Genomic DNA, 23544 nt, shown 5'->3' on the forward strand with positions numbered 1-23544 from the left:
TCATCCTGTTCTTTATTGAATTCATTATTGAATAAAGGTACATTTTTTTGTTCACATTTACCTGTTTATTAAAATTGCTGTCAATGTTCATTAAAATAAGCCCTCCCCTGAAAATAAGCCCTCTGGTGTTTTTCTGTCCAAAAAAAAAAATAATAAGACAGTGTCTTATTATCGGGGAAACACGGTAGTTTGCTTGCATTTGTTGAAACTAAGCTTATAAGAAAAATTATTTATAAAATGAAAAAAAAAAGATGGCAGCCCTCTGGCACAAGCTCTCCCAATTCCTTTCTGTGCTTCAAAACTTCTTTGTATCTTTACCCATCCTTCCCTGGTTCCATTTGGTCTAAAAGGAGGAGGTGGATGGTCTTCCTGCTTTCTGTGACTTGGCCCTTGCTTCACTTGTCCTCCTGTCTCTTGTACTTTGTTCCACTGATTCCTGCACCCTCTCTCCTTCTTCAACCTCTCCCACTCCACGGACTCCTTTCCCCTCTATTTACATACTCAGATCTTCCTTGGCCTGAAAATGCTTTCTTTCCCCTCTGCTCCCTGCCTCCTTTCTTCCTACTACTACCAAGCCTCTTCAACTTTAGTGGACTTCTGTAGCCTCTGGGCCTTAAAGAAGAAACACAGGCTCAGCAGGAAAGCTGATCTCTGCTCTCCCTGGGTTACTTCCTGCCATTGCTCATGCTCAAACCAGATGTCCAGTAGACATCTTAAACTTAACATGTCCAAAACTGAACTCATCATCTTTCCCACCAAACTGTCCCCCCTTCCAAACTTCCCTATTACCATAGAGGGTACCACCAGGATTCTTCACAGTCACCCAGGCTCACAGCCTCTTAGCCCCCAAATCCAAAGTGTTGCCAAGTGCCGACATATCTCTTGTATATGACCCTTTCTCTCCTGTGACACCTGCACTACCCTGTTGGAGGCCCTCATCACCTCACATCTGTACTATGCCTTTTTTGATTTGCACATAAATTGGATTTCAGTGAGGCAGAGTTGGGCAAAGTTGTTGGCCTCACTCTCTTCCAGAGTCATCGGACCTTGGTGTCTTTGATGTCTAACCAAGTTCCAATTGCTTCAACCACCTTCATGGCCATTGGAACAAATGGCTCTCATATGCCTATTCCCATTTTCACATGTTTGGGGTAGACATTCCCCTAACTCGCCAAAGGGTTTGAGACACTCAGTTACCCTTAGCCTGGTTTAGCCCATTTGCCAAAATGGTTTACCAGGGTGTGGCTGCTGTGTGTATTCCAGCCTCTTGGACCCAAAGGTGAGAGTTGAAGGACAGGAAGAAACCAAAGGTGGATGAGCAGCCTTGAAAAGACCTAAACAAGCCCTCACACCAGAGGTACTAGTTCTCGCTGAATACATGTATACCCTGGACTATGACAAAAGCCTATTGCTGGGTCTACCATCTTCCAAAAATCAGATATGACCACATTACCCAGCCATTCTACAAGCACCAGTGCCTCCTTATTACCTCTGGTATCAAAGATAAAATATTTGATTTTCAAAATCCTCTCTAAGTTGCCCTCTTTCTAGTTTTCCAGTTTCTTTCACTTTATCCAGCCTCCTATCCTACTTACTCATTAATCCAATGACACCGGCCTCTTTGCTGCTCCTCAAACAAGACGCTCCATCTTTTGGTTTTGGTTGCTCCTCTTGACTGGAATGCTTTCCTTCCTCATCTGCCCCTCCTGGCTTCCCTAGCTTCATTCAAATCTCAACTACAATCCCATTTTTTTACAAGAAGCTTTTCCTGATCCCCATTAACAACAGTGCCTTCCCTCTGTTCTTTCTCATTTATTCTTATGTAGCCTGCAAAGTACCTTTCTCATCACATTTGATTTTCACAATAACCCTGTGAGGTAGGTACTATTATTATCCCCATTTTAAAGCTGAGAGAACCGAGACTCAGAAAAGGGAAGCAACTTGCCCAAGGCATAAAGTAGAAGAGCTGGGCTTTGAACCCAGGTCCTCTGACTCCATTCCCCTGCACCATGATTCCCACTGGCACAGGTACAAAGGTAAGATGGCTCTAGATTGTGGAAGGCCATGAATCTCCTCCATGGATGTGAAAAGAAATGAACTCAAGATTCATGGAAGGGCATGTCATGAAGGAAGGATATAAAAGTGTGGCCTGGATCTGTTAGAAAAGTTCCAGGAGGGTTAAGATTCAGAATAAGCCAAGGGCTTTTGAGGCTGTTTTGGAACAAGGAGAACGAGGAAATGATAGGCCTGATGCTTGGGGCACTTGGCATTAACTGATGACAGAAAGAAAACTCAATTGTTCAATTCCTGTTTTGTGTCTGTCTTCTTTATCAGGACAATGGTCTTCATACTGGAAAAGATAGAGTAAGCATGATTAGACTGCTAGGGGTGTTGCAATGAATAGAGTGGAAAGGCCTAGAGTCAGGAAAACTCATCTTTGTGAGTTCAAATCTGGTCTCAGACAGTTCACTTCACCCTGTTTGCTTCATTTTTCTCTTCTGTAAAATAAGCTGGAGAAGTAAATGGCAGGCCATTCCAGTATCTTTCCCAAAAGAAACCCAAATGGGGTCACAAAGAATCAGACATAACTAAAAGTAACTCAACAAAAATAAACATGGCTAAGTAAGAACTGATGTCCCATATGGGTGAGGAGACAGTAAGAAAGGACCTTGCTACTTTTGACTCAAGTCTTCTGAATTATATCCTGTTGGATGAAGGTCAATACACTTTGGCGAGTAGGACAAAATAGGGTCTAAAACAAGATCCACGTGAGTATGATACAATACACCAGGTTGGGTTAGCACCAGGATTTCTCTGAAGCACCAAAATTCAATGGGTTATGATGGAAGTAGGCAACTGGAGATTTAGGAGCAGAGATTTAGGTGGAGAAGTCAGTCTTAGATCAAGAAGCATGATACAGGGAGTTGACCAGTTGTCTGATTCAACCTAGCTTCCTGAGGTTTTGGTCTTTTAAAGCATCCATTATGTTCTAGACTCTCATGCCAGCAGGATCACAGGCCAAGTCCATCATGCCTCTTCCTTGATCAAGTACCAGTAGGTAAGGCCACAGATTCAGATAGCAGAGTACTAAAAGGATCTGTAGAAGGAAGCACTGCCAGTGATTTTCAGGAAAATCTTAAGAGGATGGGATAAGTGTTGGAAAACCATACATGGGCAAATGCTGCCTTAATTTTCCAAAAGAAGAAAAAAAAGAGGTAGATTCTAGAAAATGTAGACTATTGACCTGGACCTCTATCCCAGGCAATATTCTAGAACATATTATGAAAATGATGATTTGTGGCACTTAGAAGGGAGGGTAGTAACCATGAAGAGTCAACATGGGTTTGCTAAGAATAGGTCATGCAATAATAGCATCATTTCCTTTGCAGACTGATAGATGAAGGGAATGTAGAGGCAGCATATCTAATTTTAAACAAGATATTCAGAAATGTCTCTCATGATCTTGGGGAAAATATGGAGAAGTATTGACTGAATGGTAGTACAGAGAAATGAACTGAAAGCTAGTTGAATAGCTGGACTCAAAAAAAATGGAATATCAGATCAAAGTCACTCTAGAGCATGAAAATGCATCATCTTATAGAGAAAGCGCCAGGAACATTAATATCCTAAATGAATAGTGTGGGAGCTGGTGACAAATGTTAAGGGCATAAAAGGAGAGTTTTCAACCTGTATTCGAGAAAAGAAGAGGATCAAAGAGAAGACAACCAATGCTTAGCAAGGGTGGCATGATTGTAACAGATGGTAGAGAAAAAGGCAAGCTATTCAACTCTTACTTAGCTTTCCTTTCCTCATCCAACATCAATCATTTTCAGGCTGGAAGAACAGAACCCAAATGGCCAATAGGAAGCTGAAACTCAAGAAGGGAGAGAGTCAGAAAGCACCAAGTTTGCCTTGCTGAGTCCAAGTCATCAGGCCTACTTGGACTACATCTTTAGGGTCAGGACACATGCTCGGGCATGATTAACAGGCCACTGCCAGTGATCTTTAAGGAGTCTCTGGAAAACCTTTCAAGAGTAATCTGGAAAAGATTCTGGTTAGTGCAGCCTAAGCATGACAGACACTATAAGACAATGGTTCCTAACCTGGAGTTTAGGGACTGACCTTAAAGAATACATGGATAACTGGATTGTTACACAATTGGCTTCCCTTGTAATACTTACATATTTTATTTTATGCATTTAAAAACATGGTTCTGAGGAGTCCATCAGCTTCTCCAGATTGTCAAAGGGGCCCAAAGTACAAAAAGAGAATGGCTGATGTTGCCCCATTTAAGAAAGGAGGAGGGGAAGCAAATATAGTCTGAAAGCTAGTCTAGTAAACTTGATTTTTGGCAAAATTCTAGAATGTATTATTAAAGGGATGGTTACTGAACAACTAGAAAAGGTAGCAGAAATGAAAAAAGCAATATAACTTTATCAAGAACAAGTCAAACCAGATTAACCAAATTTCCTTTTTTTGACAGTTATTAGACTGGTCAATTACAGGACTGTTAACAATGTATGCAACTCATATGAGCTCCAGCGTACCCGAATCGCAACTGCCATGCTCACAGATGATTCCTAGTGCCATTGACTCTGGTGGATGGTATGCTCTGGTGTGCTCCTCTCCCAAGATTATCAGTTTGAGAATCATTTTAGTAAGCCAAGCTTAAGTAGTTTTCAGAAAGAAATATTTATATTTACTATGGTTTGCATGATTTCACATGTATAATTGATATCACATTGCTTCTCTTCTCAATGGGTGGGGGAGGAGTAGAGGGAGAGAAATCAGAACTCAAATTTTTTTAAATTAATGTTAAAAATATGTAAATAATAAATTTGTTTTTAAAAATAGAAAGTACTATTTACTAACATAGTATCCAAATTTTATAGAACAAATTGGATTCAATTGAAAGGCCACACTTATGGATCTAGAAGGCCACATGTGGCCTCAAGGCCACAAGTTCCCCACCTCAGGCCTAGATGTTATACCTCTCAAATTTACAGATGACACAAATCTGTGATAGCGAGCCAACATAACAGAGTCCAGATCCAAAAAGATCTTGACAGGCTATAACACTGGGCTAAAGTCAAACGAAATTTAATAGACGTGAATGTAAAATCTTATACTTGGATTAAAAAACTCATTTCATAAACAAAGGATATGGCTAGCTACTAGTTCATCTGAGAAAGATCTGGGGGGGGGCGCTCCAAGTTCAATATGATTCAACAATGCAGCATTGCAGGCAAAACCTGCTTTTATAGACTGCATTCATATTGGCTATTCTCTACGAGATCTTCCGAGGATCAATTTCTCTTCTATGATATGGTGGCCAGAACTGAATACAATGTGAAAGGTTAAATCGTATTCAGTTCTGGCCACCATATTAAGGAAGGGAAATTGATCCTCGAAAAATCTCGTAGAGGAGGTTAACCAAGGTGGCCCACTTCATATGTCCAACAGTAGCTACTCCAGCCCCCACTGCTGTAAGACCAAGTGTGTTACGTTTTACCCCTCTGCCCCTGCATTCTCTGGTTAGGAGTATTTAGTCTCTACCATTGGATCCAGCCCCGCACTGCTTATGTTCCCCAACTTCAGGGGTCCATAGTACCCTAGTTTTTACAAAGGAATATTTTCTTTAAAGGTATATTAAGATGACCAAAGGGCTATAAAACTTTGCATATCCTTTGATCCAGCAATATCACTATTAGGTCTGTATCCCAAAGAGAAAAAGGGAAAAGAAAAAATATTTCTAGCAGCTCTTTTTATGGTGGCCAAGAATTGAAAATGGAGGGGATGCCCATCAATTGGGAAATGGCTGAACAAGTTGTGGTATATGAAGGTAATGGAATTGTATTGTTCCATAAGAAATGATGAGCAGGTGGACTTCAGAAAAACCTGGAGAGATCTGCATGAACTGATGTTGAGTGAAGTGAGCAGAACCAGGAGAACATTGTACACAGTAACAGCCACATTGTGCGGTGACTGACCTTGATAGATTTTTGGCTCTTCTCAGCAATACAATGATGTAAGACAATTCCAAAAGACTCACAACAGAAAATGCTATCTACATCCAGAGAAAGAACTAATGGAGTCTGAATGAAGATGAAAGCAGACTATTTTCACCTTTTTTGGTTTTTCCCTTTTGCTCTGATTCTTCTTTTACAATATGACTAATGTGAAAATATGCTTAATGTGATTGTACATGTATATTCTATATCAGACTATATGCCCTCTTGGGGAAGTGGAAAAATTTAAAACTCAAAATCTTATAAAAGTGAACGTTGAAAACTCATTAAATAAATAAATAAATAAAGTAAAGTTATATTAAGAACAAACACATAAACATTCTCCCTCTCCAACACCTAGGGGGAAAAATCCACCTTTACACCTCTGAAACCTCTGGGGAGGGGGAGGAAAGATTAGATTCACAACTTAATTGGTTACCTCATAGCATAGTCCCAACAAGTTCCAATGCAAAGCTTCCCCTGGGTTTGTGTCTAGGCACCTTGGCTTTCCAGGGCTTCCCTGCTGAGCCAGCAGCAACATCTGGGCTGAGACCGTGGCTTTTGAGTTTGAGGACTCCCCTAGAACTGAAAAGGGCAAACTCAAGAGATCAAAACCCCAGGCCCCATTCTCAGGGCCATGGGACCTAAAGGGCTACCTTCTTCCTCTTTGGCTAAGTTCCCCACGCTGTGAGTCAAAAAGACCTCCACCCTTGGATGCAGTTGGAAGGACAAACAGTGCTTCAAGCAATAGTGAACTGTCAAGGAAACCTGGACATCCACTGGTCAGAGATCTTGCCAAGGGGATTATTGTTTAGGTACAGATTGGCACTACAAGGGACCTTCAAGGCCCCTTCCAACTCAGAGATTCTGTGATTTAGTTTGTTAAGAAGCATTAAGTATTTGCTGTGTGCCAGGCACTGTGCTAAATGCTAGGGAAGGAAGGCCATTCTATGGCCATAGTCTCTAGCAGCCTGACAAAGAACTCCATCCTTGGTCCTATCCTATTCAACATTTTTATCAATGACTTGAAAGTAGGTTTAACTGGCACATATAATAAATCTGCAGTGAAATGAAATGAATTACTGGATGACAGAATTAGGATACTGAAAGACATCATAAGTTGGACAACACGTGGCAAGCAGGAAAGGGCATTGGGTTTGGAGTCAGGATGATCTGATGAAGGGAATGGCTTCAGAAAAACCTGGAAAGACATATGAACTGAGGCAAAATGAAGTGAACAGAACCAAGAGAATATTATACACAATATTATACACAACAGCAACAGTGTGATGATAAATCAGCTGTAAAAGACTTAGCTCCTCTGATCAGTACAATGATCCACCATAATGCCAAAGAACTCACGGTGTAAAATACTATCAGCCTCCAGATAGGGGACTAATGAGTTCAGAGTGCAGATTGAAGCATATTTTTCCTTCATTTTTCCTGCTTGTCCTCCCCCTCCCCAAAGCTTGGCTAATACCAAAATGTGTTTTGAATGATTTCCTATGTATGGGGGGGGGGAATGATGTCATTTTTTTTGCCTTTTCAATGAATAGGGGAAGAGTGGAGGAAGGGAGAGAATTTGGAGTTAAAAATAAAATTTTTTAAAGGAGATCAGGGAGATACACCTCAGAGAAATGTAACTCTGGGCAAATTCTCTCTTGGGTTTTGGTTTCCTGAATTGTAAAATGAAAGATTAAACTATATGCTCTTTATGACTTCTTTTAGTTCTTACTTTCTAATCAGATGTGTTGCTAGTGAATTTGAGAATCCATGCTCTATGTACCTCTTATATGAGAATAGATTTTAAAAGGAATGAATAAGTAGACTGATCTCTTGGTCATTCTCTAAGATTATCTTGTACCTAGGAGGTTCTAGTATTTTAAAAATTAAATTGAATTGTCTGTCTCTGCCTCATGCTAAGAATATGCCTGTCCCCTCAGTGTGACTAGACAGAAATTAACACAACTCATCCATTAATTTTTTTGTTTGTTTTTTGAGGCAATCGGGGTTAAGTGACTTGCCCAGGGTCATACAACTAGTAAATGTTAAGTGTCTGAGGCCAGATTTGAACTCAGGTCCTCCTGATTCTAGGGTTGGCGCTCTATCCACTGTGTCACCTAACTGCCCCCATCCCTTAATTTCTTAACCAGAGACACTGGGTTTGGGGATTATGAAAACCAGACAAAGAGAATATATTCTCAACTCTGTCCTATGGGAAGGTGAGAGGGAACTTCATGATTTTACACTGAAGAGGATGGGAACCTAGAATCCTAGAAACAGCATTGGACCTTGAGCCACTGACTCAAGATTACAAGGCATATGGTAATTGCTCTGAATCTTGGGGTGGGAGAGGGGAAATAGCAATCATACAGGGTTGTTGGGGAGAAAATACTTTGTAAACTATAATGAGCCCCAGAAATTCACATTTTTTCACTCAGCAAATATTTGAGTGCTTACCTGCACGTGTAACACACTAGCAAATCATATCTGATTAAAAAATTTTTTTTTGCTTTTATTTTTTTAGAGGGCATTTGGGATTAAGTGACCTGCCCAAGGTCACACAGCTAGTGTTAAGTGTCTGAGGCCGGATGTGAACTCAGGTCCTCCTGACTCCAGGGCTGATGCTCTATTCACTGCACCACCCAGCTGCCCCTCTGATTTTTTTTTAAATGTGGAAGTGAGAGGCTTTCTAGAGATTACTCGATCTAGCACCTTCCCCTTCCTTTAAAGATGAGGAAATTGTAACTTCAGATTGTGGGAGCGACCTGCCTAAGACTAGCTAGCGTCAGAAGCAACTTAAACCCAGGTCTCGGCCTCCCATGCCACTGTAGTACATGGCCCTGCCAGTCATGGAGACAATAACTCTTGAAAGGTACAGTTATCCGCTTTAAAGATCAGCGTCTAATTTGTAATCACTTTGGAACCAAAATTAAGTGGGAACAGACATGCCAAATTTGAAGGCTCTGGGGAGAAGCTCATTTTTTTCTGGCTTACTTTGATTGCAGAGGATGTGTTCTCCATAATTTATTAGACAATCACTGTCCTGAGTGGAGAGAAAGCCCCGAATGGGCATCTTGGGTCTTTGAATATCAGTTCCTTGTTTAACAGCTTGACAATGAGCTGTCTAGAGGATCAGTATTGAGAAATAGAGAAGAGCTCTGGATTTCAGGTTGGGAGGTCTGGGTTCCAACCCTGCTCAGCCACTGATCTGGCTGTGTGCCATAGCTTACTTAGACTGCTTTGCAAACCTAAAAGTGCTGGAGAGATAGGACATTATTATTATTATTATTATTAGAATGACAGGTGCTGAAATAGGAGGTTATTCCATATTATTATTATTCTTTGAACAGGACTTGGAAGTCAGGAAGACAAGTTGAAATCCCTCTTCAGCACAACTAGTTGCGTGACCCTGGGCAGCTCAGTTAACCTCTCGGGCCTGTTCCCTCATCTGTAAAATGAGTAGGTTGGACTCAACCTCTCAGATGCCTTTCAGTTCTAAATTTATGTTCTTATGATCCTAGGAAATCATGTCCCTTGTCAAACAGGAAGGCTGGATCCTGGTCAGAATGAGTCATACCAACTCACAGGCTCTGTCTTGTCTTAGCATCCAAAATAGACCTCACATGGCCCCAGAGGGAACAGGAACACAGGGACCAAGGCTCAGTTTACCTGACCGGGGAACAATTATTTGGTTCCCTCAAATCAGGCAAGGGACTGACCAGCTCAATAAACCAATTACCCAAACCACAGATTTGCTACTGTATGGGGGGAGTGTTTGGTCACTGCCCTGGACAATATTGTGCATGAATACCTAACAGAAGAGAGATCCTTGAGGCGGCCAGGCAACACAGCAAGTAAGAGCACCGGCTCCAGTGTAGGGATGACCTAGAGATCGAATGCCGGGCCCAGACACTTAGCACCCACCCAGAAACACCTGGCCGTGTAACCTTGAGCAAGTTACTTAACCCCAATTGCTTAGGGGCGGCCAGGTGGCTCAGTGAGTAAGAGCACCCGCTCCAATGTCGGGATGACCTGGAGATCAAATCCCAGGCCCAGAAGCTCAGCACCACACCCAGAGGTGACTGGCCATGTAACCTTGAGCAAGTTGCTTAACTCTGATTGCTTAAAAAAAAATAAGAGAGATCCTTCATTAACAGAGATACCATCCACATGCTTCTCTTTGTAGATGGCATTGTACTGTTTACAATTTGCCCTGGAACATCTGACCCCCCAGACCCTCCTGAATGAAACCCACAGCCACAGGAAAAAAACAGGTGGATGCGGAAGGACTTTTGCCCAGACTCTATTATGCACATGGATGGACAGGCCATCGTGCTGGTCCACCAGTACATATGCCATCTGCAGACAGATAATGAATCAGGCACAAGATGGATTGGATAGACTTTGGGAAATTACACAGTCCTTTCAATGATCTCACACTGCTTACTGCCACAAAAACTCATTTTGGAGGGATCTGTCTGGATGGATATCATTTGTTTTTTCATCAAAACACTATCTTTTTAATATCATGTTCTCTGGTGATGTTATATAACTGTGAACAGAATTCAGTTCAACAAACATCAAGTTTGTGTAAGGCACTGTTCTTGGTGCTGAAGTTTAAAAGACCAAAATAAAACAGGCCCTGTCCTCATGGAATTTATGCTTTATGAGGAAAGGGTATGCAACATATACAAAGAGTAAATTGAAGGTAATTTAAGGAGTTAAGAACAATTGTGTTAAATGTGTTCCACTTTAAACCTGCTAACTTTGAGGTAGCAATAGAACATTGAAAAAGAATGTCTGGTTGGCAGTTGGTGATTCTTGACCTTGGGTTCAGTAGAGAGACCAGGGCTGCAATATATAGATTTTAGAATCATGTACACAGAAATGATAAGTCTATAGAATAGACAAGATCATGTAGGCAGAGAACAGATCCTAGATCCCAGGATGGAGCCTCCGGGGGTCCCCCAAGGCTAGGGAGTAGAAGACGGATCCAGCAAAGGAGACTGAGAAAGAAAAGCATCATAACAAGGAGGTGAACCAAGAAAGAGTAGTGTCCTGGAAACCAAGAAGAAAGAGATTGGAGGTGGTAGAGAGTGTCAAAAGCAACGCACAGAGCAAGAAGAATAGAGACTGAGCAAAGTCCATTGGATTTAGCAGTTAAGAATTCACTGGTACCTTTGGAAAGAACAGTTTCATTAGAGTGCAAAGAGTCAGAAGCCAGATCACAGGGGTCAGGAAATGAGTGATGGCTGAGGGAGTGAAGGCAGTGAGTAGAGACAATTCTTTCTAGGAGTTTGGCTATGAAAGAGAGGAAAAGGATAAGATGGTAGCCCAAATGGATGATAGGGTCGAATGAGGTGGTGTGTGTGTGTGTTTTTTTCTTTGAGATAGGAGAAAATCTGGGCATGTTTGCAGAGAGTGGTGGAAGAGCACATTCATATTTATGGGGTGCAGTTAAAGTGACCCTTAGAGAAAAAATTATACCTCAAATGGGACGACAGGTAGATAGACAAATAGAAAGAAAGATACAGCGTTTTTACAAACATAAAATCACCTTCAAACCCTTATATTAACAAAGGAGAAAGGTGACTAACGAACAGGTTATTTGAAAAACAATCCAGACCTCTCATTGCGTCTACATGGGGAACTCCCAGTGGGGAATTCCCACCACTATGAAGGTTGGCAACATGGTCGATAACATCATGTTATGTTACTGCTCTGGGCACTAAGTCCATAGATAGATTTATCTCTCTATAGATAAAGTGGGGGAGGGGAGGCATTGTACTGAGTGCCACCAATCAGTGACAGTCAACCAGTATGTGTCAGAGGCAAGACTCAAACCCAAGTCTTCCAGACCCCTAGGCTGGCTTCTCTACCTGCATATGCCATACTGTTGAATTAAGCATGCAATTAGAAAAACTAGAAGACAAAATTAATACCCTTTCAAATCTCACCAAAATGGAAAATTTGAATATCAAGGGAACAAATTTAAAACAAAAAGCTAATTTAACTTATAAAGCAAAGAGCTAGTTTCTGGAAAAGACCAACAAAATCAATAAACCATTAGCTAACTTGATTTAAAAGAGAGAAAAGAAAATTGAATTACTAAAATTAAAAAAAAAACCAAGATGGGGGTATTCACAATGAATAAAAAGGAAAATGGTCAGAAAATGCTACATCTAAACACATACTAACAAAACCAAAAAGATGAAATGGATAAATAGCTACCAAAAATACTCAATTAACAAAACAGGAAATAGAGAATCTAAAGTGCTCCATCTCAGAAGGAGAAATCAAAAAGCTGTAAATCAACTCTCAGAACAAAAAATCCAAGCCCAGCTGGATTTCCAAAGTGAATCTGATCACACATTTAGGGAAATGGATGCATGCCCATTTCATGCTATATATGTACACTGTTTGCAAAGAGAGAAAAGCAGAAGGCTCAAGCTGAAAACCCTCCCTGATGCCCTCTCTGGCTGCAAGCTAGAGTGGAAAGTCATGGCGTTAGTAACAAGTTCCAGCAAGCCACCATCCTCCACTGTAAAATGAGATAACGGACCAGATGATGTCTCAGACCAGTGAATCACCTCATTTCTTCACACTGTGCTTACCCATACTTCCCTGTCCTTCTTTGGGAATGTGTCCATGCCAGTCACAATTTGCCCACAAACCTTTATTACATTTGACAGAATGGAAACCTGGTTTGGGTGGGGCAGTGAGCAAAATGTGCCTAACCCTACTACCACAACCATCTTCCATAAAATGACCACAGAGCAGGGGTTCTAGGCCTGGGGTCTAGAGACAGATTTCCCAGGTCCATGAACTTTGATGGGAATATTCATCTTTATTTTCACTAAGCTTTGGTTTCTCTTATATTCCTATGTACTATATGCATTTTCTTTGGGCAGCTAGGTGGCGAAGTGGATAGAGCACTAAGCTTGGAATCAGGAAAGCTGTTGTTCATGAGTTCAAGTCTGGCCCCAGACACATACTAGCTATGTGACTCTGGGCAGGTCACTTGACCCTGTTTGCTTCAGTTTCCTCATCTGTAAAATGAGCTGGAGAAGGAAATGGAAAAGCCCTTCAGTATCTTTGCCAAAAAAAACCCCCAATGGGGTCACCAAGAGTCAGACATAAGTGAACGATAACAACAATTGTGTGTATTTAAAATCATTATTATGAAGACTCCATAAGCTTGGGGCGGCTAGGTGGCACAGTGAGTAGAGCACCAGCCCTAGAGGCAGGAGGACCTGAGTTCAAATCCGGTCTCAGACACTTAACACAAAAAACTAGACCTTGGGCAAGTCACTTAACCCAAATTGCCCTACCTTCCCCCTCCAAAAAAGAAAAAAAAAAGATTCCACAAGCTTGACCAGACTGGCAAAAGAATTCATGATCCAAAGAGGCCAAGGACCCCTGCTAGGGAGGATCTGTCCTAACGGACCCTTCCTCTGGTCTTTTAAATACTTTGTAAATGCAATGTTCTTCTGCAGCCAGTCATACAATCAATAAGCAATTATTAAGTGCCTACTACATGCCAAGCACTGTGCCAAGTGCTGGGGATATAAAGAAAAGGCACCAGGGGCAGCTAGGTGGCACAGTGAATAGAGCGCCGGCCCTGGAGTCAGGAGGACCTGAGTTCAAATCCAGCCTCAGACACTTAACACAAAACTAGCCGTGTGACCTTGGGTAAGTTACTTAACCCCAATTGCCCTGCCTTCCCTCCTTCAAAAAGAAAAAAAAACCCACTCTCTGATCTCCAGGAGCTCTCAGTCTGCTCGGGGAGACAGCCTGCAACTCTGTGTGCACTCTTTATGGGGCAAATTGGAAAGAGGTGGCAAAGGGAGAGCACTAGAATTCAGAGGAATCAGGAAAGGCTGCTCCTGGAAGATGGGATTGTAGCTGGGATTGAGGAAGCCAGGAGGTGGAGATGAGAAGGGCCAGTATTCCAGGCATGGGAACACCAGGGCAGTGGCAGTATCAGAGCAGACGAACAACGTTACAAAGGGAAAATGGACAGCTCTTGGCAACAGACTGGCTGGGGATGGGGGAATGGGTGAGAGATGGTAAGGAATCCAGGATGAGGGAAGTGGGAGGATGGCGGTGCCCTGGACAGTAAAAGGGAAAGCAGGAGATGAGGAGGGTTTAGGGGCAAAGGTCACGAGTTCCGCCTTGGATGTGCTGAGTTTAAGATTCTGTCGGACATCTCGTTTGAGATGTGTGGAAGGTAGTTGGAGATGCATGACTGGAGGTGGCAGAGATATTGGGCTGGATGAGGAGAGCTAAGAATCATCAGCATGGAGATGATAATGAAATCCATGGGAATAATCCAAGGAAAGAGGAGGGGGCCCAGGACAGAGCCCTGGGGGATACCCATCATGAGCAGGTGTGTCTTGGACAAAGATCCAGTAGAGGAAACTGAGACAGGCTGTGTGGGGATGGACAGGCCGTGTCAAAATGGACAGGTCAAGGGGTTTTTGAAGATGGGGGAGACAGAAGTATATTTTTAGGCAATAGGAAAGCAGTAAGTGAGAAAGTGGAGGTGAGGGAGGGGAAAACCTGCTGGAGAAGACAGGATGGAACAGGATCACGTGCACGGAAAGGGGTTTGTCTCAGCTAGAAGGGCCACCTCTTCATGTAAGATCATAGCTGAGAGGGTGAGAAGGGGAGCCACGTGGGGTTTGAGGATTGCTGATCTCCAAGGATGGACACGGACACACACACACACACACACACACACACTCCCCTTCCCTCCCTCCCTCTCTGTGTCTCTCCCTCTGACTCCAAGTCACCATGTCCTCTGTAGTCTGTCCCAGCAATCTCTCCTGCATCCAGCCACTCTAAGTCAGTCTCTTAGTATCTCTCATGCAAACTACTGTAGTAGCCTCGTGACTGGTCTCCCTGCCTCCAAGTTCTTTCCTGTGCAGTCTAGCCTCCATATTCTGCCAGATAGATTTTCCTAAGGCAGTTTAGATTACATCATTCCCCTATTCAAAAATCTCTAATTAATCTCCATTGCCTAGTGGATAAAGTCCATACTCCTTATTCTGGCATTCAAGGCCTCTACAACTTGAGGCCAAACTACCTTTCCCACCTTACCTTCCCTGACTCCCTTTCTAGGTGCACTGCATGCCAGCTAGATTAGTCAGGCAATGGCCCTAAAGCAGGTTGTGGCAGCTGCAGGTTTGGGAAGGCTCAGGCCTGGCCTGCAGAGGCCTCTGGGAGAGGGGACATAGAAACTGACATTTATTCACATTAATGGATAAATCATGGCAGTCTGCTGAAAGCAGGTTTGATGGGGGAACAGGTGGAAAGCCTGGGGGAAGGGCAGATCTGTAAGAACAGAAAGCTGGAGCAACCCAATCTACCCATTTCACAATTCTAAGGGAGATATGTGTCTGTCTATGTGCATCTGTGTGTGCACACACATGTCTCTGTGCATCTCTCTGTGTGTACACATGTCTGTGTATGGTTGTGTGTGCACACATGTGTCTCTGTGTCTCTCTGTGTGGTTGTGTGTGCACACATATGCCTTGTATGCACACATATGTCTGTGCATGCACATACATGTGTCTGTGCACATCAGTGTGTCTATGTGCATCTCTGTGTGCACACATGTGTCTGTGCATGTCTATGTATGCACACATGTGTCTGCATGTACACACATGTTACTGTGTATGTCTCTGTGTTCACACACATGTCTGTGTGTCTGGGGGGCAGGCATAAATTTCTGGTCTCGGGTCCACGTGTTTTGGTCTTTTTATATCTGTGGAGTGTTGGGCTCGGGCTGCTTTGCCTTTCCTCTCCTCCCCCTCAATTCTCTTTTAAGGTTAGACTTGGTTCTCAGGCCCTGGGGCTGATGGCCATATCTGGGTACCTGGAGAATCCCAGGCCAGTGACTTTTCCCTCTGCATGAATGACTAATGCCTTGAATGGAGTATCAGGTGGGGGTGGGGACAGGACAAAGGTCTTTCTTTTGTCCCGCCTCCCGATATGGACCTGAGAGCCTCAGACTGATGCCACCTCTCACGCTGTTCCCCTTCCTTCTCTCACGCCCTGCTCCTTCTCTTAGGGATGGCAGGTGATTAAATCATGCTGAAGTCATTACTCATTACTCTGACCAAAAGATGGCTGAAATCTGCTAATTATTCTGGAACACAGAGAATTCTCCAGAAACCTGACAGCTGAAACAAGCAATTTGTCATCTTCTGCAATCCAATTAGCCTGCACTAGCAAAATAACTCAGGGATAGATCTTGCATAGAGACAAAGACATTTCATCATAGCAACCTGATCGTGCCATCTCTCCAGAGAGCTGGAGCTCTCGGGTTGGGTTTGGAGGCTCTTGGAGATTCCTCAAGCTCCCAGGGACCTTTAGTAATTCAATTCAATTAATTGAATTCAATTCATCAAATATTTATTGGATGTCGACCATGTGGCCTGCTCAGAGCTAGGAGCTTTGCGTCAGGGTTCTTCCACTACGAAAGTCAGTCACGGATGCTTCAGGGACATTGTCAAAGAAGCAGCTGTCACAGAACGTGGAACAGTCCTCAGTTCAGTTCGATAAGCATTTATTAACCACTCACTATATACAAGGACCTTTGAGAGGCAGTTTTGGGGAGTGGCCATAGGGCCTTGGAGCCTGGAAGGTCTGAGTTCAGGTCTCACCTCTGACTTACTGGCTGTGTGATCACAGGCAGACAAATTACTTAGCCTCTCAGTGTCTCAGGCAACTCTCTAAGGCAGGGGTGTACTGGTCAACGTCTACCAACTGGATATCTGAAACAAATGTACACGTGGCACACAATCTGCACTGTTGACATTTTATCCATCACCTTCTTAAGTCTAGAAATCAGCAAAGCAAGAAATCATCTGTAGCGTTTGCTGATTTCTGATGTGTAAATGTTCACGCTGGAAATTTCACAATGTGATCCACTGAGCTGCTAAGAGCTGGCTTCAGTCCACCCCTGGGGATCTAAGCCTCGAAGTTAAAGATGGCTTGCCTGTAGTGTTCATCAGTTGAGAGAATTTCCACTCTGAGAGATTGCCTCACTGATTAAATCAAAGGTCTGGATCCCTCTCTCCCCCAAAAATGTTACTGCTGGGCATACAAAGATAGAGACAAACCAGGTCTTGCTGTCAAAGAGCTAACAGTGTACTAAGGGGATATGGCATATGCATAAATAATACAAGGTAGCATGTTGTTGAGGGGAAGCTAGGGGGCGCTACGGTAAATAGAACGCTGGACCTGGAGGTCAGGAGGACCCGAGTTCAAATTCAACCACAGACACTTCCTAGCTCTGTGTCCCTGGGCAAGTCACTTCACCCTGTTTGCCTCAGTTTCCTCATCTATAAAATGAGCTGGAGAAGGAAATGGCAAACCTCTCCAGTATCTCTGCCCAGAAAACCCCAAATGGGGTCTGAGGTGACTGAAAGGCTCAGCTTTTCTAAGTTGCCTTCAAACAGCCTTAGGGTAGAAGCAAGGCTAATCACCCCATTAGAGATACTGGCAAACAGCTGTTGCCTTTCTGCTCTCCCAGCTCAAGTGCTTAGGCTCCCTGATTAGGATAACATGGAGAGGGATACAGAAAAGTGGGATAGCCGGTCCCTGCCCTCTGGGAGTTTATGGTCCGCTGGGAAAAGAAGACGACAACTTGACACAACCGTGAACAAACCATGGTACGCCAGTGAAGACAGTATCGAGTTAAAGTGTGTGGTTTGGTCATGGAGTATCAGCTATGCACCAAGAAAGGCTTTAGGCTGAGGTACTTAAAGAGGGCTTCATGAAGGAGGGAGACCATCCAAGGAAGGAGAACAGAAGCAAAGGGAGACGGCAGGAAAGTTCATGGCATGTGGGGAAAATGGTCAGGAAATCGGCCTGGGTAGAGCAGTGGGTTCATGTAAGGGTAGATTAAGGGGAGCCATTGTGATGTGATGAGCCCTGAATGCCAGGCTAAGGAGTTTGGGTAGTTTAATGTAATGGAAAGAACACTGGCCTTGAAGTCAGAAGACCTGGGTTTGAATCCCAGCCATGCCACTTAGTACTTCTGTGACCTTGGACAAGTCTGTTAACTTCCATTTTCTCATCTGTCATCGGTCAAATATGATGATTGGACTCTAGTGCTCTCTAAGGAGCCCCCTCAGAGGGACTTCTGTCTACTCTGTCTATATCTTGCATGTACCTAGTCATTCCCATGTTGTCTCTGCCTTCCAATACAAGCTCCATCAAGCTTCGGGCTGTCCTGTGAATACCCAATACTTGGACTGGCACATAGTTGTTTGCTGTCCTTCCTTCTAGAAGACCAAAATGACATCACTGTGTCAGGGTCAGTGTGCAATGTATCTGATTGTGGCTGATCCAAAGGAGCTCCAAAGGCTCTATCACAGGTCGGGCATAAATAGTTCATATGAACCTAGTAAGTGCTTAATAAGTGCTGATCAGCGGAGGGAAAAATAGACATGATTTTGTTATCAGAGGATGCCACCTGAACAGAAGGAAGGAAGAGATGATGTCCTTATCCATCAGGCTCAGGAAAAAGGCCACAAACCTGACAGAAACATGATCTCATAGTCAGGGAAGACTTCTGCCACCAAAACATTGACTGGAGTCATCTGCCAAAAACAAAGCGGCAGATGGAAAAATGAAGACCTTCCTCAGGACTCAGCCCATCTTTGGCAATCCATTCCAACAGTAGCTCCCCCTGATAGAGTGCTCTGAGGTTTGCAAAATGCTTTCCGTAGATTATCTCATTGGGTCATTATATTAACCCTTCGAGGTAGATGCTGTTATTATCCCCATTTTACAGATGAAGAAACTGAGTGACTTGCCCAGGGTCACACAACTGCTGAGCATCTGAGGCTAGATTCAAATTCCAATTTTCCTGACCCTGAATGCTAGCCACTGTACTACCTGGTGGCAAGCCTGGTGGAGAATCCTAAGGAAAAGGTAGAGGGAGTGACCAAGAGAAAGGCTATTTCTGACCTGATGCTGAGCAATGAAGCCCTTTCAGCTGGACTTTTGTAGCAGTCTCCTCACTGGTCTGTCTGCCTGTCTCCCCTCTCCAATCCATCCTCCCCACAGATACCACAGGATTGACATTGTCACTCTTTTACCAAATAAACCACCTCCAGAATCAAATAGAAACTGCTTAGTAGGGAATTCATGACCTGACTCATGGTTGCCTTTCTGGCTTTATTACACGTTACTTCCCTCCACATGCCCAGTGGTTCAGACCAACCGGCCTCCTTGCTGTCTCTCCCGTCTGCCATGCCATCCCCAGCCTGTCTTCACACTGGCTGATCCCCCACTCCTGGAACATTTCCCCTTCTCGCTTCTACCTCTGAGAATTACTAGCTTCCCTCAAAGCTAGAGCTGCCTTTGACACTGTGCCTTTCCATCCACCCTCAGCTGCTATGCCTCCTTCCCTCCCAAGCCCTTTATATTTGTTAGGCTTATGCATGGTATATCCTTGTGTGTACATACATTGTTTCCTCTCAGTAGAATGTAACCTCCTTGATGCTCAGGATTATTCCATTTTTGTCTTTTTCTCTCCAGATTAAGTACCTGGCAAAGGGGTGCTTAAATACTTGTTAACTGACTGCCTGGTTGCTAAAGTAGAACCGACAGGAACTTCTACAGACAAATGGCCACTCCAAAAGAGAGTTCATGATAGTGTGGCAGGGGAAAGCTGGGTGTCCCAGTTACCTGACCCCATTTATCCAGGGGGCCATATTCACCCCAGCAGTTTTGTACTATACCCAGTACCAATGGAAGCTGAGGGGAAATGACAAGTTTTCTCTGGTTCCTAGGCTCATGGTGACGACGGTCTCCAGCTCTATCCCTTTCTGGGTGGCAGTGCTCACAAAATCTTGTCTCAGCCCCACCCACTGGCTTGCCCTCTTCCTTTCATGCTGCTTTCACTGGACCATGAGTGGGTGCACATAGCATACCAGAACTGATTACATAAAAGTAGCTCAACTATATATAGTGTTCTACTAATCATCTTAGAAGTAAGAGGAATACAATTCTAAAATAGTAAAATACCTGTTGTATGAGTAGCTCCCTTCAGTCCCAGGTAGTCTATAGGCCTGCTCACAAACCCAGAAGTTCCTAGAAATATAAGCCTTTCAATTCATACATTGCCACCTGGAGCCACAAGCATGTCCCTGCCCCCACCACCTGCTATCCCACAAAGAGTCGATGTCCAGTCATGGGGAGGGGAGAAGATTTGAGACCCAAGGCAAAAATTCCTGTTCTTGCTGCTTTCTCTTCCTTGCCACCCTCTGTAGCTGACCTTTCATCTTGCCCTCCAACTGCTTTCCCTGTAGTTGTTTGTCAGCTAGGTTCCATAAGATCCTGATTAAGCCAGGACACCTATTCATTACAGTGAAGTGGGAGAAAGGAGTGAGTGCAGACCCAGGCACAGGTGGAGGAGATTCTTCCCATACTGTCCATCCCTCACTAAAGCCTTGACCTCTTTAATGTTCCCGTCTGGCCTGGCCGCTCTTGGGCTATATGACCAAGTGCCATCCAAGCTATGGGACCCGTTGCTGGCCATCTGAAGCCCCGTTACACAGCAAGTTCCACGTGAAGCCTCAATTTGGAGAGAGGATATTTTGAAAAAGTTCTAAGAAAAGATAAGTAGGATGCCATGGTGTAATATATGGAGAGGTGGTGGGAGTCAGCTCAGGAAGGGTACGAAACCCTTAAAAACTGGAACTCATGTATGGAATTCTGAAGACATAAGCAGAATTCATTCCAATGAGGAGGAAAAGAGAGAACTGTCAGTAGAGACCAGTGACTTCTGCAAGCATGCATTAACTAATGCATAGCATTTTCAATAACATGCATAAAAGATGAACAATACTGAGGACAGCAGACAACCATGTCTGAATACAGAAGAGTAACCCAGCCCTGGAAGGATACTGTCAGGAACGGTAAAGCCTCGAATGAGCTGAGTCTGGTGGAGAATCCTAAGGACAAGAAAAAGGTTTATTTGGGGTTTGAAAAAAGTTCGAGGGATGTGAAAGAAGGGTTAGACTCATTCTGCTTGGCCCAAAGCAGACCCTGTGGCTCAGAACCACATATGGGGGTTCACAAGGGCCAACTTGGCTCTTGAAGATTTCTCAGTAATGGCTCAAACCACGTCTCAGGGTTTTCCCCGGGGAGACCAGAACTTGGCTCATGTATCCAAAAGGGCCCCCTGTGTCCATGCAAGAACTCAGGCTAATAATGTCTCAAATGTAGAATAGGCTTGATTTAGCACAAATACAAAGGACTTACTCATGAGCCATAAAGAGCCAGGAGAAGCCTCTGTTTTGCCCACCCCACCCTCTTTCTCTTTCTTTTGGAGTAAGGGGCAGGGCACACTGGGGTTCAGCCACTCCCCTTAGGGCCACCTGGTTCCCAGTGACATCAGTCCTGACAGTTCAGGCGTGCTCCTGCCCTTGCGATTCTCTGCTGTGCCCATCCTTCTTCCCCTTTACATCTCCATCTGATGGTGGCTCTTTCTCTCCTTCCATGTGTCTGATTCCCCATTGGTCTGTATCTCCCCATCAGTCTGGGTCTCCAACTAATACCAGTTCCTCCTTGTGGGTGGGGGAAGGGGGAGGGTGCTAAGAATAATGGCTGGGGGGGGGAGTAGATTTGCAGAGAAGAAGATTTCATTTTGATGTGAGAAAAAAGTTCCGACAAATGAGAGCAGTCCACATGGAATGGGCTGATTAATTGGACTAAATGACCTCTGAGGTCCATTTGGACTCTTCCAAGAGAAAAAAAGGATCAAAGAAAGGATCAGCTTAGCAACTCTAAGGCAGGGGGCTTGACCTCTGTGCCTGGGGAAATTCTAAAATGGATTATGAAAAGAATGGTTAATAAACATCCAGAAACGTGGTGATCACAAAGGTAGAACCAGCATGTCTTCCTCAAGGGCAGGTAATGCCATATTAAATTCATTTCTTGGACAGGGTCATGAAAGCCCATTAAAGGGTGGCACCTTTCCAGCAATTCTGTTATTATTATCCTTGTTGCTGTTATTGTTATTAAAGAGGGAGCTACAGGTAGAGTGGATAACCCAGGAAGTCCTGAATTCAAGTCCCACTCTGGCCAAGTGTTCCAGGAAACTCTCTGTGTTTGGAAGTTACAGAAAAGATGCTAAACTGTACTGGTTGAGGGATTTTCCTCCTTCAGGAGGCCCCCTGTACCCACAGAACCACAGCTCCATTCCCGACTCCTGTCTCTGATACAGGAGGCGGGCAAGAGGAAAAGGCCAAAAATGTGGAAATGAGCCTGCTGTGCTAGGAATGATGCCAGGGCCACTCTGGAATTGGGCTGTGCCAATTCAGGTGGCTCTTCTGCAAAATGAGGGGCTGGACCAGATGGTCTCCATGTCCTCTTCCAGGTAGAAATTCTCTCTGTTGTCCTGTGGCTGAACTGCAACTTGAAATGGGCCAGGGTGGGCATGGAGGGCACATCTTGAGCTGGATCTCAAAAGGTGAATAGAATTTGTAGGAGCAGTAAGGAAGGCGTTCTGGGAGAGGCCAGCACAAGGATGCCATTGGTGGAGATTTGGGAATCTGAAACAAACTCTGATTCTATCCCAGGAGCAGTTGCTCATATGTTTGAAAGGTGATATCTGATTCCACATAGAGAGGGGGAGCTAGGTTGGCAGACCCCCAACAGTTTAGGCCCCTGGATGGAAGCCTCTCCTTTGCTGGGCCTACTCCTCCATTTGGCTGCAAGAGGCTGGGGCCTTTTGAAATCTCACTGACCACGTGGCTGGGACCTCAGCAGTTCTGGAGAGGGTTGGGGGAGGGACAAAGGGAGGGTGCCCAGCTGTTGCTGAGCCTTTCCGAGAAGTAGAGGGCTCCAGGGGCTGAGGAGCTGGCCTAAAGCCTGGGAGCAGGAGCCAGGGAGAGTAGAGTGTGGTCTGGAGAGCCAGGTTAGCTGCAAAGCGACACACCTCAAGCCACCAGGGGGCATCAGCACCCTGGACAAGGCAGCTCTTCCCCTCTGAGTTGTAGGGACCTTGAAAGCTTGGTTGGGCAGCTGTTTTTCCCCACTCCACCCCTTCTACCCCGGGGCCCTGGGCCCTCACTAAAACCTTGCCCTAGAGCCCAGGGTACAAGAGGCCTGGGCAAGCCAAAGGAGCATGGCAAATCCTCACCTGGGAGACCCCACCACTCCCCAGCAGTCATAGTAGTTAGAGCCAAAAACTGAAGTCTTACAGACTTGGCTGGGCTACCTTTGAGACACTGAGCAAGGTTCTGGGCCTCAGTTTCCTCTCTGAAATAAACAAGATGGTCTCTGGGGTCCTCTTTTAAGCCCCAAGTTTTCTGACCTTCCTATATACTCTGTGGAGTATTCCAGACTGGAGAGGACACCAAAAGGTACCTACTCACCCCTGTGCCTACATTTACCCTTCTTAATCATTGATTCATGCATTCCTCTAAGTCTCCAGGATACGACCGAACGTCAGAGCTGGGAGGGACCTCAGAGGTGATCTAGTCCAGTGCCCTGATTTTATGAGTGA

General features: G+C 44.3%; 1 protein-coding gene across 1 annotated transcript in view; it reads right to left on the reverse strand.

Moving 5' to 3' along the window:
* LOC138142147 (actin-binding protein WASF3-like) overlaps positions 1-1697 on the reverse strand; it is a 177831-nt gene extending 176134 nt beyond the window's left edge. Inside the window, exon 1 of the mRNA XM_069063125.1 lies at positions 1596-1697. The gene's annotated coding sequence lies outside the window, so the exon portion shown is untranslated. The remainder of the gene's footprint in view (positions 1-1595) is intronic.
* Between the last annotated feature and the right edge of the window lie 21847 nt (positions 1698-23544).

Source organism: Petaurus breviceps, unplaced genomic scaffold (genome assembly GCF_028583685.1).
Source record: "Petaurus breviceps papuanus isolate PSGF00001 unplaced genomic scaffold, PetGlider_PUasm1.0 90535, whole genome shotgun sequence".
NCBI lineage: Eukaryota > Metazoa > Chordata > Mammalia > Diprotodontia > Petauridae > Petaurus > Petaurus breviceps.